Genomic DNA, 17,131 nt, shown 5'->3' on the forward strand with positions numbered 1-17,131 from the left:
GTCCCCAAAGAGCCTGGTCAGTGGTGTAGCCAAGACCTGCCTAGTTCTTGGTGAGCCTCGGAGAGCGTGCCTTAGCCAGGGGTCTGGCCTTGGGTCACTGGCACATGCCAGAGCTGCTTGCTTGGGAGGAGACCTGCAGTGCAGCCCCCAACTGCTGTGGCCAGGCCTGGGCCACACAGAGCAAAGTTGAACGACAGGCACATGGGCAGGTGGATACTGCTCCACGGGGCATGTGGAGATGGAGCTGTGGCCTCCTCCATTTCATGGAGTGGTCACTTGGTCAGCACTTCTGGGGTGTTGCCATTAGGGAGTGGGAAGGTGGGACACAGTGATTTGATGAGAGGTTTTTTTTCCTTTTCCCCTGTCTTCCCCACCTTAAGTTAATTGAAGATTAGCTACATTTACATTTTAAGTACTTTGGATTTCATCCTACTACTAATGAAGCGACCACAGTGAGAATCTTTGCACTGCAAGTAAAGCTTTGCTAAATTCATTGGGAGAATTTTTGTATTCTGATTTTGTTTCAGCAAAACGGTATTTTTTCCCCCTCTTTTTTTTTCCCCCCTTACAGATGAAGACAGGAATAATTAAAGCCCTTGACTGTATTGCCTTTATAAAAGTTATTGCTGATTGCTGTCTGATCTGCAGCAGTTAGACCTACTCAATACTTGCTTTTATGTTTGGCTTAAGACTTTGGATATCCAAAGAATAGGGTCCATGTGGCATTTCAAAGTGGCAGTGCTAAGTGGAGCCCTGGGTCAGCTGGGGAGTCTCCAGCTGATCCTGGGCTCCAGCCTGCTTTGAAATGCTGTGCAGTGCCTGGGGTCAGCTGGCGAGTTCCCATCTGATCCCAGGCTCCCCCCAGCATTTGAAAGCAGCAGCGCTGCACTGAGCCCTGGGTCAGCTGGGGACTTCTTAGCTGACCTTGGGCTCCATGTGTGCCAGCTTTGCCCCCATGTGGGCTCTTGTGTATTTCAAAGAGGAAGTGTAGCATAGAGCGTGGGACTAGCGCAGCACTCTGAGTCACCTGCTGACCCCAGGCTTCACACAAGTGCTTCCGCTTTGAAATGAGCAGAAGCTGCCTTGGGGCTCTTGTACATTTCAAAGGCGCAATGAGGAAGTGCCTATTCAGTAGTTGATGGAAATTCCATTGACTACTCAACTAGTAAATTAATCACTAGTTAACATCCCTATTCAGCAATAGGATTTGCTTTTTGACTTGTCCAGGAAACATGATCCTGGGTGTCTGATAATGTGGGATGACTATCCTGCCCGTGTCCAAGCAGTGACTTTGATGAAAGGGAATTCTTGTCTGAATTGACGTATATTTACCGATCCTGCTCTCTGCTAAGTATCTAACATGGACGTTTTTGGAAGAATGGCGAATAATGGAGGACAGCAGCATGACCACCTTTCCCTAGAAAAATGTATCTTGGAAATGGAGTCCAAAGTTCTTGTGTCTCTCTAGTATCACTGTATTCTAGCTGTACTTCTAATACAAGGTTTCTAATAGGGATGCCAACATGCAGTCGAGTACATGATTAACCAATAAGCCTAGGCTTATCAATTCATCTTATTGACTACACAGGTTGCCCCTCCATTCCTGCCTTTCCCTCCTCACTTGCTGCTGCCTCTAATATAGAGGCAGCCACATTGGCTGGCAGAGGGTTTCCCAGGAGTATGCAGGTTGCTGGCCCCACTACCAGGGACTATCAGACAGTCGTGTAACAGATGAATATTTTGTGTGGTTACATGACTATTCAATTAATTGGCTTCTAACATTCCTAGTTTCTAATACAGCGATTCTCTGGTTCTGTGGCTACTCTGACAATATTATCTGTAGAAAGCAGTATTTCCACAGATTAATTTTGTATCTCAGTAATGGCCTCTCTAATTTCTGCACTAAGTACATTCATTATAGAACTATGCTTTTTAAGACATAGTCCTTTTCTTTGAACCATATTACAGGGCCCTCAAACATTTCATATCGTAGCCCTCTTTTACTTGCAACAGAGATACGCTGAGGTCTAGGCTATAGTCCCAAGTTCTTGGGTGTGGATTAATCTGAAGTAGTGAGGAGGCTGGAACTGCCTTAACTTTTTTTTTTTCCCCCTGGGCTCAAGAAATTGGCTCTGTTAGAGGCATAGAAGTATCTTAAAGCCCCACTGTGTGGACCTTCCCCAATTTAGATTGTAACTTCGGAGCTATTGAGAAGCTTCTTGCAGAATCTAGCCCTTTACTTGAGTTAGGGACAGTTTTTATTCATGTACACCAGTCCTGTCATCTTGGGACCCTATTCCTGAATTGTTCATCTAAACTTATTTGGTGTCAGTCGTGATACTAATTTAAGCTTGGGAACTTCAATTTTTATTATTTTTTATATACTAAAATAATGGTTTTAATAAAGGCACTGGATTTGTCTCTATACTCTCTAACTCACTAACCTGCCTTTGTTCTGCAGAGTGAGGTGCCCACTTGACCTTAAATTGTCTCTTACAACATAACTCCTTGTTCTAAGTCATCTTTTCCACCCAGTACTACTTAGCGGTGGCTTTTCCCAAACTGTAAGGTCTGGTCTATTCTACAGAGTTAAGTTGATGCCAGGCAGATTATGCCAGTCTAACAATGGAAGTGTCTGCACTTAAATTTGGATCCTTCTGACCTAACTGCTTACCTTGACTCTGCGTTGCTTGTGGGGTGATGTTTGATCAGTGTGGTTAGGTTGATGTATTGGAGTGCATTGGATGTCACTGTTTCTGGCTTTCAGGAGCCATTCAACACTGCCAGTACAATGGATACAAGCACACCTGGTGAGGATGCTCACTGACCATGCAAGGACTGAAGTGTAGATATGCATAAGTGACATAATTACTGTAGCATCTGTATGCTTACGTAAGTTAGGGTGACTTAATTTTGTTGCACAAGATCGAAAGCTTATCTATTTTGCCAGCAGAAGTTGCTTCATTAAAAGATTACCTTACTTTGTTTCACTACTTTTTATGGCAGATATTAAGGTTTGGGCTGCTGTCTCTTACTATTGAGAATCCTAGATGCTGCAATTATTGGATATCCATAATAATTAGCAGTTGTATACAATAAAATATTTTGCACTTTTATGAGCACTGTCTATCCAAAACCTTTTTAGAGATGTTTCTCTTATTAATGCTAGTAAAACTCTCAAGTTCAGTGGGAGGTAAAATTGATCTAGGCTCTACATATGTCAGAAGCAAAACGGAGGATTGATTTAACAAAGAATATAGGTATGATCATTTGGAATCAGACCAGTGATCCAGCTATTCATCATCTTATTAACTTTTGACTGCAGCAGATGCTTTGGAGAAGATGCAGGAATCCCTGAAGAAGTCACTCAGACTGCTCATGAAGAGAGTTTTCTGTTGTCCCCTAATAGAGCTTGGCTTCTGTCCTAATCCTAAAGCAAATAAATTAGTTTTAGTAAATATGTACAAGGCTTTCAGGTTATATTTAGAAAAAAAGCTATTCTAGATGTGGTGGTCTTTCCCCCCCACCCTCCCCCTCTCTCTTAAAAGTGTTTTTTTGTTTTGTTTTGTTTTTTGGGGGTGGACCTTTTTTAGGCTTCTATATTTGTGATAGACATCCATGTTGCTTGCCTGTCATACATGGAAAACTCGATGACGATCTGCACCATCCAGTTGCCATTGTTTTTCAAGTTACTACAGCCTTCTTGGACTAAAAGGTGTGGTTACAACAGGGAAACTTTGTACAGCTGTTACTTAGTGTTCCTTGCATATCTTTTGAAGACTCTCAGACTCTGAATTCTGTATTTGTAGTAGACCATCTGTACAATAGTACATTCTACTGTTTTGAATCTGGTAATTTCTCCGTAGTTGAATTGGTTTGAGACCCCAATGGTTTCTTTTAATCTTGCTATTACAGATTAATAATGGGCTTGGGGAAACGTTTATGTTGTCTGTGAAGCTCTACCATCTCCTTTCCCCTTAGCAAGAATGAATAGGTAATGGTGTATAGATCCCATCTGTCATCTGGAATTTGGAGTCAGAAAAGAGGGTTGTGTTTTTTAGAATTTGTTTATTTAACTTTCACATTCCATAGGTGTAGATTATACTCTATTGGCTACTGAAAAGGCTCTGTGGAAATATGGAGTGGCTTCTATATTGGCTACTAGTCAAAGATCAGGGTTTTTGGTGTTTTTGTCCTCTCTTCCCTCTCCCCACCACTGAAAGTAATTGGACAGGAGTGGAGGAAGTGTGTGTGAGGGGGGGGGCAACATGAGAGGTGACGCTTAAGCTAACTGAAGGTGCCAAAAATGAGAAATTTCTCATTGTTTCATGCCTACACTTTGCATATAAGGAAAAGCTGATTTACACTTCATTTTCTGAATCCCAGATTACAGTGTTGATTAGCAAAAAAAATTCTTTGAGTTTCAGAGGAGTAGTAGCTGTGTTTGTAACTTTAAAAACAGAGTGGGTTTTGCCCACAAACTCTCAATACTGTGTGTGTGTGTGTGTGTGTGTGTGTGTGTGTGTGTGTGTGTGTAAAAATAATATATATTTAGTCTCAAAGTGTACATCTACACTGCAGAGCTATTTTGGGTACTGGAAGTATCTTGAAATAGCTATTCCACGTCTATTGAAGCAGCCTGTTCTTTCTAAATAGATTTTGAAATAACAGGAGACTTATTCCAATATCCTAGTAACCCTTGTTCCATGAGCATTAAGGGTCATTTTGGAGTAGCAAATTATTTTGAAATTTGGCACGGTGTAGACAGCGCCAAATTATAAAATAAGCGGTTTCAAAATAAGCTACGCGATGTGTAGCACAAATTGCATAGCTTATTTCAAGGGTGCTGTGTAGACACATCTTAAGGTGCCACAGGACTACTTGTTGTTCCTTTGAGTTTGTAGTTGTAGAATTATGTGAGCTAACTCTGTAAATGGGCTTTTGTTGAATGTTCACCTGACATAATCGCTAGACCTTCTTAGGTTGATGATGATGGTTACTCTGAAAGCCTATCTGTTGGGTTGTGAGTGCATGTGAACTTCATTCGTAATTTTTTTATTTGCTTTGATGAAAGGAGCCTCTGAAGTGGCTAGGAATCTGGGAAGTTGACCTATAATCATATTTTCTGTGTGAAGCTTAGGGTAAATGTGTTCTGTTCAGATTGACAATATAACTTGAAAATCTGATAATATGGAAGTTAAGTATGCAAAGATTTACTGTCAGAACCATCTTCGTTGAAACAGTTCCTATTGCAGGGTAGCTAAACAGGCAAGATGTTTAACATGTCTAATTTAGGATTCATAAGACCGCTGCTTTTATTAACTGTTTGGAAAGGTGTTTATCACAGCCAACCTATAAGACCTCCAGGGATCCATGGAGAACTCAGTACTCCTATAAGTGTATACCACATTTATCACTAGCATTTGAAGGCTTTCCGACATTGTATTAAATAATGTGACTGGCCTGTCACGTGGTTGTTCTCTCATCCTGTCAGGAGGTGAAGTATGTGCAGTAAGATGTTATCTTGGTGGGTTTTTTATAGATGCACGTGTACATATATGTACTAGAGAAAGTCATGTAAGAATTCAGTCCATATTGCACAGCCTGAGCTTATATACTTTGAGCTAATACACTAAAATCAGTTGAAAAACTTAAACAACAAATGGTCTGGTAGCTCTTTATAGACTAACCAAACATGTAGATTGTATCATGAGCTTTCGTGGGCACAGCCCACTTCTTCTGATGACCGGAGATTTGAGTTTAGGATGTGCAGAGGGAGAGGAAATAAGGTAGCGGGGGGAGGGTTCATTTTGTCACCAATCCGTATTCCTTTGTGTGTGTGTGTATAAAAAGACTTTAGCATGACTAACTGTACACACTGATGGTTAATATCGATTGTAGATCCAACAGTTGCTGAGAGCTTTAGTGTTGAATTGTATTTCTGGGTAGATATTTTTCTAAATTACATGGAATATAAATGTTTACATTTTTTCCAGTTTCTTGTACATGCTTTAGATAACTTTTTAGATTGCATCATCCTGTGCATATGAATAACATTTCTGAATATCAGTCCTGAGTGGAAAAATTGTTACTCCCTAACTGAACAGTAATAAAATCTATTAGCTCATTTCCCTATGAAGTTGTATTAAGGCTTAAATTTGTCATTTTTGTTTCGGTTATTCCAAAATCTTAACTACAGGTTACCATCTAAACAGACCAATATTGAACTTATAATATCTACAGGAGGGATCAGTTTCTCTTCAGTGTAAATGGAAATATCTTGCATGTGATCAAAAACTTTAACCTACATGAAGAACAGCATAAAGCATCAACTAAGGCCCTGATCCTGTAAACTTTTACATACTTGTTTTTGCTTTAAACAAGTGAGTTCTTAAATGGGGCTTTTTCAGGTACTGACATAAATGTTTGCAGGACTGATACTGAAAATAGGAAGCTATTTAAAATACAAACTCTGAATTGTGTTTTAATTATCATTGACATTGGCCGGCTGGCAGTAGCTTCCAGAGTACAAAACTTTTAAGAACCTTCTCTCAGGTTTATATATTTATTAAATATAAAACATGATTAAAATAATAAAAATAGTGAGAGACTAGAAAATTAAAAGATATTCATTTTCTCAACTCTATCTTGAGCTTTATATAAGATGCTTCAGAGCTTAGCCTAGAAGGTTGCCCAAAACAACTATTTTAATATAAATTGAGTTGCAGTGATTCTGTGAGCTAGTCTCTGAAAATAGCTACTATTCAACTAATAAAAAGGTAGGATCTCATTACTTCTCGCTAATTAGGAGACAGTTTATTGACTTAGAGCACTTTCAATGCTGACAGCACTTTCCAGGAGCCACATCAGGGTCTCTAGTGATCAGTAAAAAACAGGCTGCAGCCACCAGTAGATGAAAACTATGTGGCTTGTCTGCTTACAGGAGCTGGATGAGGGGAGGTCAACAGAGATGCTTCCAGCCTTTTCCTGGCAAATAGCCTTGCCAGAATGCAATGCTAGAGCGAAACGTTCTGCACCCCTGCTCCAGCCCCCATATATCTTCCCAGACTCTACACCTCCTCCTACATCCCTCCTCAGGTCCCAACCCCCTCCCAGATCGTCTACACCAATCTGCTATCCCAGGTCGCAACCCAGATCCCTGCACCTCCTCCTGCACTTCTGCCCCAGGTCACAACTTCTATCTAGACCCTGCTCTCCCTCCTTCTACACCCCTCCCCCGGGTTGGGTGTCCTGGGAAAAATAAATTTATTAAAATAAGTTTATATCAGCAAAAAGTTTGTCAAATGCTCTTTTATGATTATCTGTTTGTTTCTTGTACATATTCATTCTGATAGCTGGCAGCTCTTTTTTGTGTGGTTTGTCAACTATGTCTTGTAACTGCTGCCTAGTGCCCTTGCTTCTTGGGTTAACTCCTGAAACATAGGGTGTCTCCTGAAGTAGGAATAAGATAAGGGGGCCATAGGTCAAGACTTAGGTGGGAGTGGAGTCTGTCCTTCTCCCGTCTCCCACCCCTGCTGCTACTCCTGCTTTGGCTGTGGTGTGGTCCTTACTTTAAGTTTCATATGCAGTTGTCCTAAGCATAGTGCCAAAATTACAAGGCAGTGAAGTGAGAAGGAAAATGGTGACTTTAACAGTTCTCCATTCCTGAATGGAATTTCATAGGACACGAAAACGGCACAAGTGCTCAGGCTGTCATATTTGAAATGTAGTGTAGACTTGTGAATAGAGCACTAGAATAGGACTAGACAGACCTGGATTTCTATTCCTGGGTTTAGGATTGACCTTGTGGGCGATGTTGGGCAAGTCACTTAACCACACTATCCTTCCCTCTTCCACATCTGTAAAATGGAGATTGTTATGAATAGTCTTTTTGTAAAGTTTTCTGAAATTTAGTCTTGAAAACTCTATATAAAAGTTAGATGTTCTCTCAAATTTTAATATAAAATTCATGAGTCTCTTGGCCCACATATGGCCCATGGTGTGGTTTGGGTTTACGGTGCGGTTTGGGTTATGTATTTTAGTAGTCAAATTCCTGGACTGTTATGAAGCCAAAGCAAAAAAGTAGTCAATATAATGGCCTTCTGTTGAAATGCTTTTTAGTACTTAAATTAAGGTAATGGGGCCATAGGTCAAGGCTAAGCTGGGAGTGGAGTCTGTCCTTCTCCTGTCTCCCACTCCTGTTGCTACAAGTACTTTGTTTTCCAGAAGCTTGCTGCTATTCCTGCTTTGTCTGTGGTATGGCCCCTTCTTTTAAGTTTCATATGCTGGACTATCATTGCTCATTAAAAGTGCTGTCATATGGGTGGAAATCAGGTCAATATTGCATTTTATTAATATCAGCATAACTGGCTTAAATGGGGCTTGTATGTTGGGGAGTCTTGTCTTAATCTTTGTATTTGTGCCCGTTAGTGTGAAAGAAGCTATTTACATAGATATAGATATAGATATAGATATAGATATAGATGATGTAAATAGCTTCTGTTTGCATGTATATGCAACCACATTGAAGTTGAGGCCCTTGGCATGTGCTGAGAGTATCGTTGTGGTCTCTGGGGCTTCCAAAGTTGAGTAGCCCTGATATAGATGTTGTTTTTTGTGTTTAGCTGTCTTATGGATAAAGACAATTTAATGGCTGCCTCATTGCAAATAATAATAATCTATTTTCACTTATGTGCAATCAGAATATATTCTAAGCAATATACATGTACATAGGCTTTAAAAGGTAATTTTTTTCCCTCAAAGATGAAAACAAGTAATTGTGAAATAGGGAGTTGTCATCTGAAGGGGACATTTGCAATGAGGTCCCATAGTAATCTGTTCTTGGCTCAGTGCTTTTTGACATATCTATAAGTGATAGTGAAGACAGTATAAAAGAGAGAAATTGGTGGAGTAGTAAGTAATACAGAGGGGCTAACTACACAAACGAACATGGGTCATTTTGTACTTTAGCTCATTTAAACATGAATTTTAATACTGAAAAATGCAACGGTATTTGTTTATATTACACCAACAATATAGGATAGACTAGTAAAATGAGGGTGGGGGGAGGCAGGGGTTGCATCTTGAAAGACTTGATCACAGTAAATACGTTGAACATGATGTCACACTGATATTGTAGCTCAGAAGGTGAACGCAGACTTTGGCTATATAAATGGGAATATCAGCTAGAAGAAGGGAGTTGATAGAATATGGCATTAGTGTGATCATTACTAAAACAGGGTGTCAAGTTTCACTGTCCACACTTCAAAAATTATGCTAACAAATTGAAAAGGGTTGAAATAAGTTATAGGAACTATTTGTGGTCTGGAAAACACTTCTGAGCTCCTGTGTGTGTTTACTTTAGCTAAGAGAAGTTGTAGCAGTTTTTAAATGGACTCTCCAAATACCTGTATGATAGTATATGGCTTGCTTAATCTTAAAAGAAAAAAAAAAAAGCATAATGAGATCCAGTAATTGGAAGCCGAAGCTAGACAAACTTAGACTAGAAATAATATGTACCTTTGTAATAGTGATAGGCAGGGCTTGCTGAGTCACGGCGAGTCCTGCTCACCAGCTGCACTGTCCGGCGTCCTGCGCATGCGCAGATCACCTGAACCTGCCTGTTCCAGGATGTAATCTACTCGCCATGGGCGCGATTACATAGATTGTCAAGCCCTGGTGATAGGGATATTAGCTATTGGGTAATAGAATAGTTGAGTAACAGCATGAATTCTTATCAGTTACCTGACTATTCTATAGTCCCTGGGGGCAGGCCAGCAGCTAGTGTGCTCTGGCCTCACTCCCAGGAAGCCCCCTGCCAACCATCGCTGCTGCCTCTATCAGAGGCAGCAGTGCAGGATGACTGGTGGGAGCTGGTCCCTGAGGGGAGCCAGTTTGAAAACCAGCTCCCTGCACAGACCTGCTGCCCTGTGCTGCTGCCTCTGATACAGAAGCAGCAGCCGCTGTCCATGGGGGGTATAAGTTCCCCATGGACAGAAGCTGCTCTACCTCCCCTGGATCAGTCTCTGTCCACAGTGGGCCCAGGCAGCAGCACTGGAGGTGGAGGAAGGCGGCATTGCGAACTGGCTTTTAAGCCAGCTCCCTGGAGCGCCGGCTCCTGCTTCTCCCCTTCCTGCCTCTGATAGAGTGGCAGCAAAAGGGGGGGGGGGGGTGGAATGCAAGTAGTTGACAAGATTAACTGTTAAGGCTAGGCTTATCACTTAATTGTTTAGTTGACTATTCGGTGACATCCTTAAATAGTGAGGGTAATTAAGCATTGGAACAACTTAATTAGGTTTGTGGTGGTTCTCCATTATCTGCAGTGTTAAGGCTGTAGTATTAACAAAAGTTGTAGGCTTGATGTCTCTCTGGGAATAAGGCTAATGGTGGTGATAGCAGCTCCTCAGTTGCTCAAGAGCTTTCTAGACTCGAGGCTCATGCAGCCTCAGGCCAGCCACAGTTCTTGGCATCTGGCTCCAGCAGCAGGGAAGTCATGTCTCTCTCCCTCAGTAGCTCTGTCCCAACTGGTCTGCTGGTCCTTCCTTTTATCATCTCTTTTTGGCTGTGTCCAGACTCAGGGTTTTTTTCGAAAAAAGTAGCCTTTTTTCGAAAAAACTTCCCCTGCGTCTAGACTACAGCCGCGTTCTTTCGAAATTAAATCGAAAGAACGCGGCTTTTCTTTCGACGGCGGTACTCCTCGTTCCACGAGGAAGAACGCCTTTTTCGACGGAGATCCGTCGAAAATAAGTGAGTGTGGACATGGGGAGGCCATTCTTTCGAAAATATTGGCCTCCAGGAAGAAGCCCTGGTGGACAATCTGGGGCATGGGTTGCATGTCTTTGGTTCCTGTCTGCAGCCATTTCTTAAAGGGACAGGCACCCTCACAGCCACTTGTTGTAGCAAAGGAGCCAGAGCACACGGCTACTTTGCTGCAGCATGTCCCAGGCTCAAGACCCTCTTGGCCCTTCCACAGAGCCTTCTGGGGACCCAGCCAGGGGCTCCAAACGCCGGGCACCATCCTGGTCTGGCCCAGAGCTCAAGACCCTTCTGGAGCTCTGGGGAGAGGAGGAGGCCTTACAAGCCCTCAAAAGCCGGCAGCGAAATGCCGACCTTTATGGCCGCATGGCAGAGGCCCTGGCCCAGAAAACCCCCGCACCCAGGACCAGGTGCGCTCCAGAGTAAAAGAGCTGCGGCAAGGGTACGTCAAGGCCAGGGAGGAGAGCTCCCGTTCTGGGGCAGCCCCTTACTACTGCCCTTACTACAGCGAGCTGGACCAGATCCTGGGTGGCAGTGGTGAAGCACGCACACCACGGCGGTTTGTCCAGTCAGGATTGGCAGACCCTGTGGTGGACGCTCCAGAGGAGGACCCAGAGCAGTCTGGAGACGGGGACATGGTGCCAGAGGAGGAGGACAGTGCGGAGATGGCGACCCTCAGCCTGGAGCCAGTCACCCAGACCCCAGAGGCCTCCCAGGTGTCATCTGGCGCAGGAGAGGAAGCAGCAGGTGAGTGCAGTGAGGTTGTGTAACACCGGGGGGGGGGGGAGGGAGGTAGGTGGGTGCACAGTGGGTGATGCACAAGGGAAACCTGTCATGCTCAGGCTGATGCCCAGGTCACACACAGTGTAACCTTCACAATGTCTGATTCCCCTGTCTCCAGGAGAGGGCATGCCCTTTTGGACAGCTGTTGCACACATGACTGATTGTGATAGAAATGTAGCCGTGTTACTCTGATCTGAGGAAGTGGGTCTGGCCCACGAAAGCTCATCCCCTAATAAACCATCCTGTTAGTATTTTAAGTGCTACAGAGTCCAGTTTTTTAGGACTGATTGTGTCTTCTTCTTTTCCTCCACAGCCGGACCAGCCGTGCAAGAGGGCCGCAGCACCCCAGCCCCACCTCCATCTCCATCTCGGGGACATGGGAGCCGCAGACACAGGTGTGTCTATGCGGACATCCTGAGGCAGCACGTGGAGGCCGTGCAGGACCTCAACTCCATACTGAGAGAGAGGGCGGAGGCAGAGGATCGGTGGCATGACCGGCTGATGGAGGAGCTGGTCCAGCAGCGCACGTCCCTGACTGCCACTCTCAGGGAGGTCTGCGGCTTGCCTGCTCCTGTGTCTGGTCCTGCTCCTCCAGCACCCCATGACCCCGCCCCACCAAACCCCCCTTCCACAACAGCATCCCTTTCCCCCCTTAGACCTCCCTCTCCCCCAGCCCCTCCAGTTCCCCAGCCCCTCTCTCCCCCAGGCCTCCACGTCCCAAGAGCACCCCAGCCAGCCAACCGACAGGTGCACCACCCGATCCCGTGGCCATGGTGGACCCCGAACATGAGGCCCAGGCAGGAGAGGGAAATCAGGCAAGCACCGTGCAACCTGATCGCCTTCCCCCCCTCCAGGTTTCAAGTCCCCTCCCCCCCCTCCAGGTTTCAAGCACCCCCATCACCCCAGTTAAATCACAAAGAAAGGGTTCAACAAGATGTTTATTGTACATAGTTTTGTCAACATCAAAAATGAGCAAAAGTTTTTTTATGTTTGCAACAGTTATACTATTTTTTGAGAGAGATTTAAAAAAATTAAACAGAACATATTATTTTGAGACAAACCCTGGTGTTAATGATTTGTCCAAACAGGGTCAGGAGATGGGTTGTGGAGGGAAGCTTCTATTGGGCCAGGGCCCAGTCCCCAGGCAGAAGCCCCTCAGTAGAGTCAGTGGCCTCCACTTGAGAATTGCTCCCGTAGGGCCTCCCGTATGCCAACAGCAGACCGGTGAGCCTGGCGGATGGCAGCTGTCCAGGGCTGGGCAAAGTGCCTCTCCTGGCCATCAGCACCTGTACCCCACCCTGGTAGGAAGGCCTCCCCTTTCCTCTCCACCAGGTTATGGAGAACGCAACACGCAGCCACCACCTCAGGGATGTTGCTCTCCCCCATGTCTAGGCGTGTGAGCAAGCACCGGAATCTGCCTTTTAAAGGTCCAAATGCACATTCCACCTGGTTGCGAGCCCGGTTAAGGTGAGCATTAAACTGCTCCTTGCTCGCATCCAGGTGGCCAGTGTAGGGCTTCATCAGCCACGTCATCAGGGGGTTGGTGGCATCAGCCACTATGCACACCGGCATGTGCACATCCCCAACCGCAAAATTGTGATGCGGGAAAAATGTTCCTGCCTGAAGCCTCCGGTACAGGTACGAGTTCCTGAAGATGCAGGCATGATGTGCCCGCCCTGACCACCCAACAAAAATGTCAGAAAACTGGCCACGATGGTCGACCAGGGCTTGGAGGACCATAGAAAAGTAGCCCTTTCTGTTAATGAATTGGGCTGCTCGATGGGGCGGTGCACGGATTGGAATGTGTGTCCCATCGAGCGCTCCTCCACAATTCGGGAAGCCAAGGGCAGCAAAGCCGGCCATGACGCTGTCCAGATCTGGTAGACAGACGAGCCTGTTGAGCAGCTCCGAATTGATGGCCCTCACCACCTGCAGAACGAGACAGACAACAAAATGTTAGAAGGGGTGCCTTATCTCTTAGGAGGAGAACCCACCACCCACCTTCCCTCTCAAACACCCGGGAATCCCCTCCTCAGAACCCCCCCCCCCAACTATTCAGGGTGAGTGGAGGAGCTCCCTCCCACTCCCACTCCACTTTGCCCTTCCTGACAGTCTCCCTTCCCCCCACCCCAAACTGTGACTGTCCCCAGACAATGACTTACCTCCATCAGGATGGATCCAACAGTAGACCTGCCCACTCCAAATTGGTGTCCCACGGAGCAGTAGCTGTTGGGGGTTGCCAGCTTCCAGAGGGCAATGGCGACCCTCTTTTCCAGGGGGATGGCGGGCCGCAGGTGGGTGTCTTGCCGTTCCAGAGCAGGGGCGAGCCAGGTATACAGCTCCTGGAAAGTGGTCTTTCGCATCCTGAAGTTGCGTAGCCACTCTTGGTCATCCCAGAGCTCCATCACGAGCCGGTCCCACCAGTCAGAGCTGGTTTCAAGCCTCCAAACACGCCTGTCCACGAAAAAGTTTGGAGGCAAGGGCAGTGCGGCTGCTTGACGGACGATCCGTTCGTACCTCTGGTCTGGGTCCAGATGGGGAAGTAGCCTCATGACTGTGTCATGCAGATGCAGCAACAATTGCAATATGATGGTGTGGGGCCATCGCCTGCCCAGGGGCAGCTCTGGCTCCATGCCAAAAAAACTGGTCTAAAACAGAAAAACCTCCACAGAAAAAAGCTGCTGGGGTGTCCCAGGAAGCTGAGCACTCCAAACCAGCACTGCAATGCCTTGCTTACCTCCTAGAGGGACAGCAAAGGCAGCTGCAGAAGCAGAGCAACGGGTGTTCAGGAGGGTCCCTTTAACCACGCGTCTCTGCAAAGGGCAGGCAGCAGCACCCGGAAGGAAATGCTTCCCCCATGCCCTTGCAGAAGCAGTTCCGGGTGGCTTTGAATTTCGAAAGAGCGTCCAGCAGTCAGGACGCTCTTTTTCGAAAAAGCGGATCGATTTTCCGATCCGCGTATTGTAGTCTAGACGCGCTCTTTCGAAAGAGGCTTGCAGTCTAGACATAGCCTTTCTGTTGCATCTTCGGCTTCTGGCATGCGGGGCATGGTTCTGGCTCTGGCCACCAGTTGCTGTGAGTCCTCTGCATTTGAGGGAGGGTGTGCTTTCTGGCTACTAGGAGAGAGTTGATTCTGTCCCTCTGTGCTGCAAACAGGTTTAATTTACATAGTTAATTTGTGGGTCTTCCTAATGAATAAAAGGATATCTTCAAGCAAGCAGTGAAAAGCTGTACTGTTTTTAGCCCTAGTGGCTTCAATATTGTCACTTGCACTTGTTACCGGTTCAGAACTTGTGTAGCATACTTAAAGCTAATTCTTGAATCTTGAAGGACATTCTGTTTTGTCACCATCATTACAATTTACTAGTTACAGATTATGCTTCCTTTGTTTAATAAATTAACTGAATTTAAAATTCAAAATATTTTGATATCTTGTGTATCTGCATGCTTAAAGAGGTTTTATTTAATTTTAAAAATTCTGGTTTTGTGCATTTCAAATGGATTTTCAATTTCCATACAAATAGAGGTTGACACAAATCATGAGATGAAAAGTTAATCTAGTAAATAAAAAATACATCACTCACCATTTCCTAACATAATGCCTTTATTCAAGTTCTCTTCTTTGAGTTCTTTAATACTGTATAATTGCTAAATAAATGTAGTCCTTGTGGCTTGCAAAAAGAAGCATTGTATTTAATATGAAGGCTATATTTAATTGCAAATTTTATGTTTAATGGTTACCAACTAATGAGATGAATTTTTTTTAAAGGAAAATAACTAAAAAGTACAATGGAAAACAAGATTAAGGTCATTTATTTCAATTAAGATTCTCTGATTTTTTAGATCATAATTTAAAATCTAATTTAAATAAATCCATCTTGTCTAATAGTAAGGTGTCTGGATTGCGAAGTCTCTTTAAGAAAGACATTGCTTGGAATCAGGAGCTGTATTCATGCTTAAGCATATCTTTTCATTTTAAAAATTGGCTTGTACGTACATATGATGTTTTAAGTAAAAGTTGTTTCTCTTGGTTTAGAAGGTGATAAGATTGTGGACTAAATGATTAATGTTCTTTGCAGATGTTGTTTTATATGCTTCAGAGGCTTTCTGAAGTAGACCGTCTAGACTGTCTGTCTGCTTTCTGCTACGGCTTTGATCCTTAATTAAAACTGTTGTACTACATTTATCATGCTCCATTTTTAACCTCAGAAAATTCTTAACTCTGATTTTATATATATTTTATTATATTTATATATGAGGGTAAGTGCCCTAGTAAAAACTGCCATTTTAGAGCAGCTTTTATGCTTCATGTTAAGCATGTTTCAAAAAATAGTCTTCTGCATTCCTTTCAGCTCTATTCAGATACAGTGAAGTTACTCTTAAAGTAATAAATGATCACTTAAATTCACAAAAAAGTTCTAAAAGAGGCCATTATATAACTTCTAAATTTTGTTGTTGTTCCTTCTGTCCTGGTAATACTGTATGCCTAAAGATATTTGACTACTTCTTCAGTCTCCGATGCTTTGATTTCACACCCTCATTTTGGTCATCTAGACTTGTGGTTTTGGTCCGGATCCAATACCACTCACCTGCCTTAACTTTCACTTCTTCCAGCACTACCAAAACTATATTTTCTATCCCCTATTCTTGTAGTTGATGATGGCTGAACAGGACTGCCTTCAAGCTTTAATGTTAACTGCGTAACGGGTTTACACTGCAGCAATGCGCATGGTGTAAGAACCTAATCAAATATAATTGTTAACTTGGACTATCTTTTTGAATTGTGGCTTTGTGTCTACTTCTGTGGAGTTCATATTCCATCTCCATTTAGGGGAGCCAAAAATCTGGGCTGAGAAGTGAGTCTTTGTCTCTTCAATTAGCAAATAAAACAACTTGATTCTAGCCTCTACATAACTGTCATTCTTGGTTATGTAGTTTGTCCTCTTCGATGAAAAATTGATTTTTTTGCAGGGTGGGGGGGTTGGCTGCTTATTTAGAAATTCATAAACATTTCAAGTTAGTAGCATGTAAATTCTCAATTTTAAGAAGGAACATACAGGAACTTCATTAAAACATGGGTAAGCATGTGGGGGGGGGGGAACCTTGATGTTTATAACCGTCAAATGTTGTTAATACAAGACCATTATTACAGTGAAAATAGTGTAAATATACATGTTGCATCTTGATATATTTGTATCACTTTTATAAAGATTATAATTCATTGTTATAGGCCAATATTTATAGCTTCACTAGTGATCATGGCCTCATGATAGATGCTATACAAACACATTGAAAAAGACCATCCTTGTCCCATAGTGCTTACGATCTATATGGTATCGCAAGACGCAACAGTTGGCTGACAAATAAACTACTACTTAATTTTGGGGATATCAATGTGTAGTCAACTATACAATTAATTAGTAAGCCTGGATTTATTGGTTAATCTTGTCAACTATATGCACTCCCTCCACCCTTGCTGTCTCTGTATCCAGGGCAGGGGGAGAGGAAAGAGCAGGTGCCCCTGAGCACTGTATCCTGCGGAGCTGCCTACCTCCCCGCCCCCTCCTACTCCCTGGTGCCTCTAATAGAGAAA

The 17,131-nt window shown here is 43.8% G+C and overlaps 2 protein-coding genes across 2 annotated transcripts in view; both read left to right on the forward strand.

Annotated features, from left to right (window-relative positions):
* The window catches only part of LOC142830168 (uncharacterized), a 163,633-nt gene that overhangs the window by 131,102 nt on the left and 15,400 nt on the right, over positions 1–17,131 (forward strand). The window lies entirely within an intron of this gene.
* The window catches only part of ACVR2A (activin A receptor type 2A), a 134,601-nt gene that overhangs the window by 23,803 nt on the left and 93,667 nt on the right, over positions 1–17,131 (forward strand). The gene's annotated exons all lie outside the window — the stretch shown is intronic.

The sequence above is a fragment of the Pelodiscus sinensis genome, chromosome 7 (assembly GCF_049634645.1).
Source record: "Pelodiscus sinensis isolate JC-2024 chromosome 7, ASM4963464v1, whole genome shotgun sequence".
In the NCBI taxonomy this organism is placed as follows: domain Eukaryota; kingdom Metazoa; phylum Chordata; order Testudines; family Trionychidae; genus Pelodiscus; species Pelodiscus sinensis.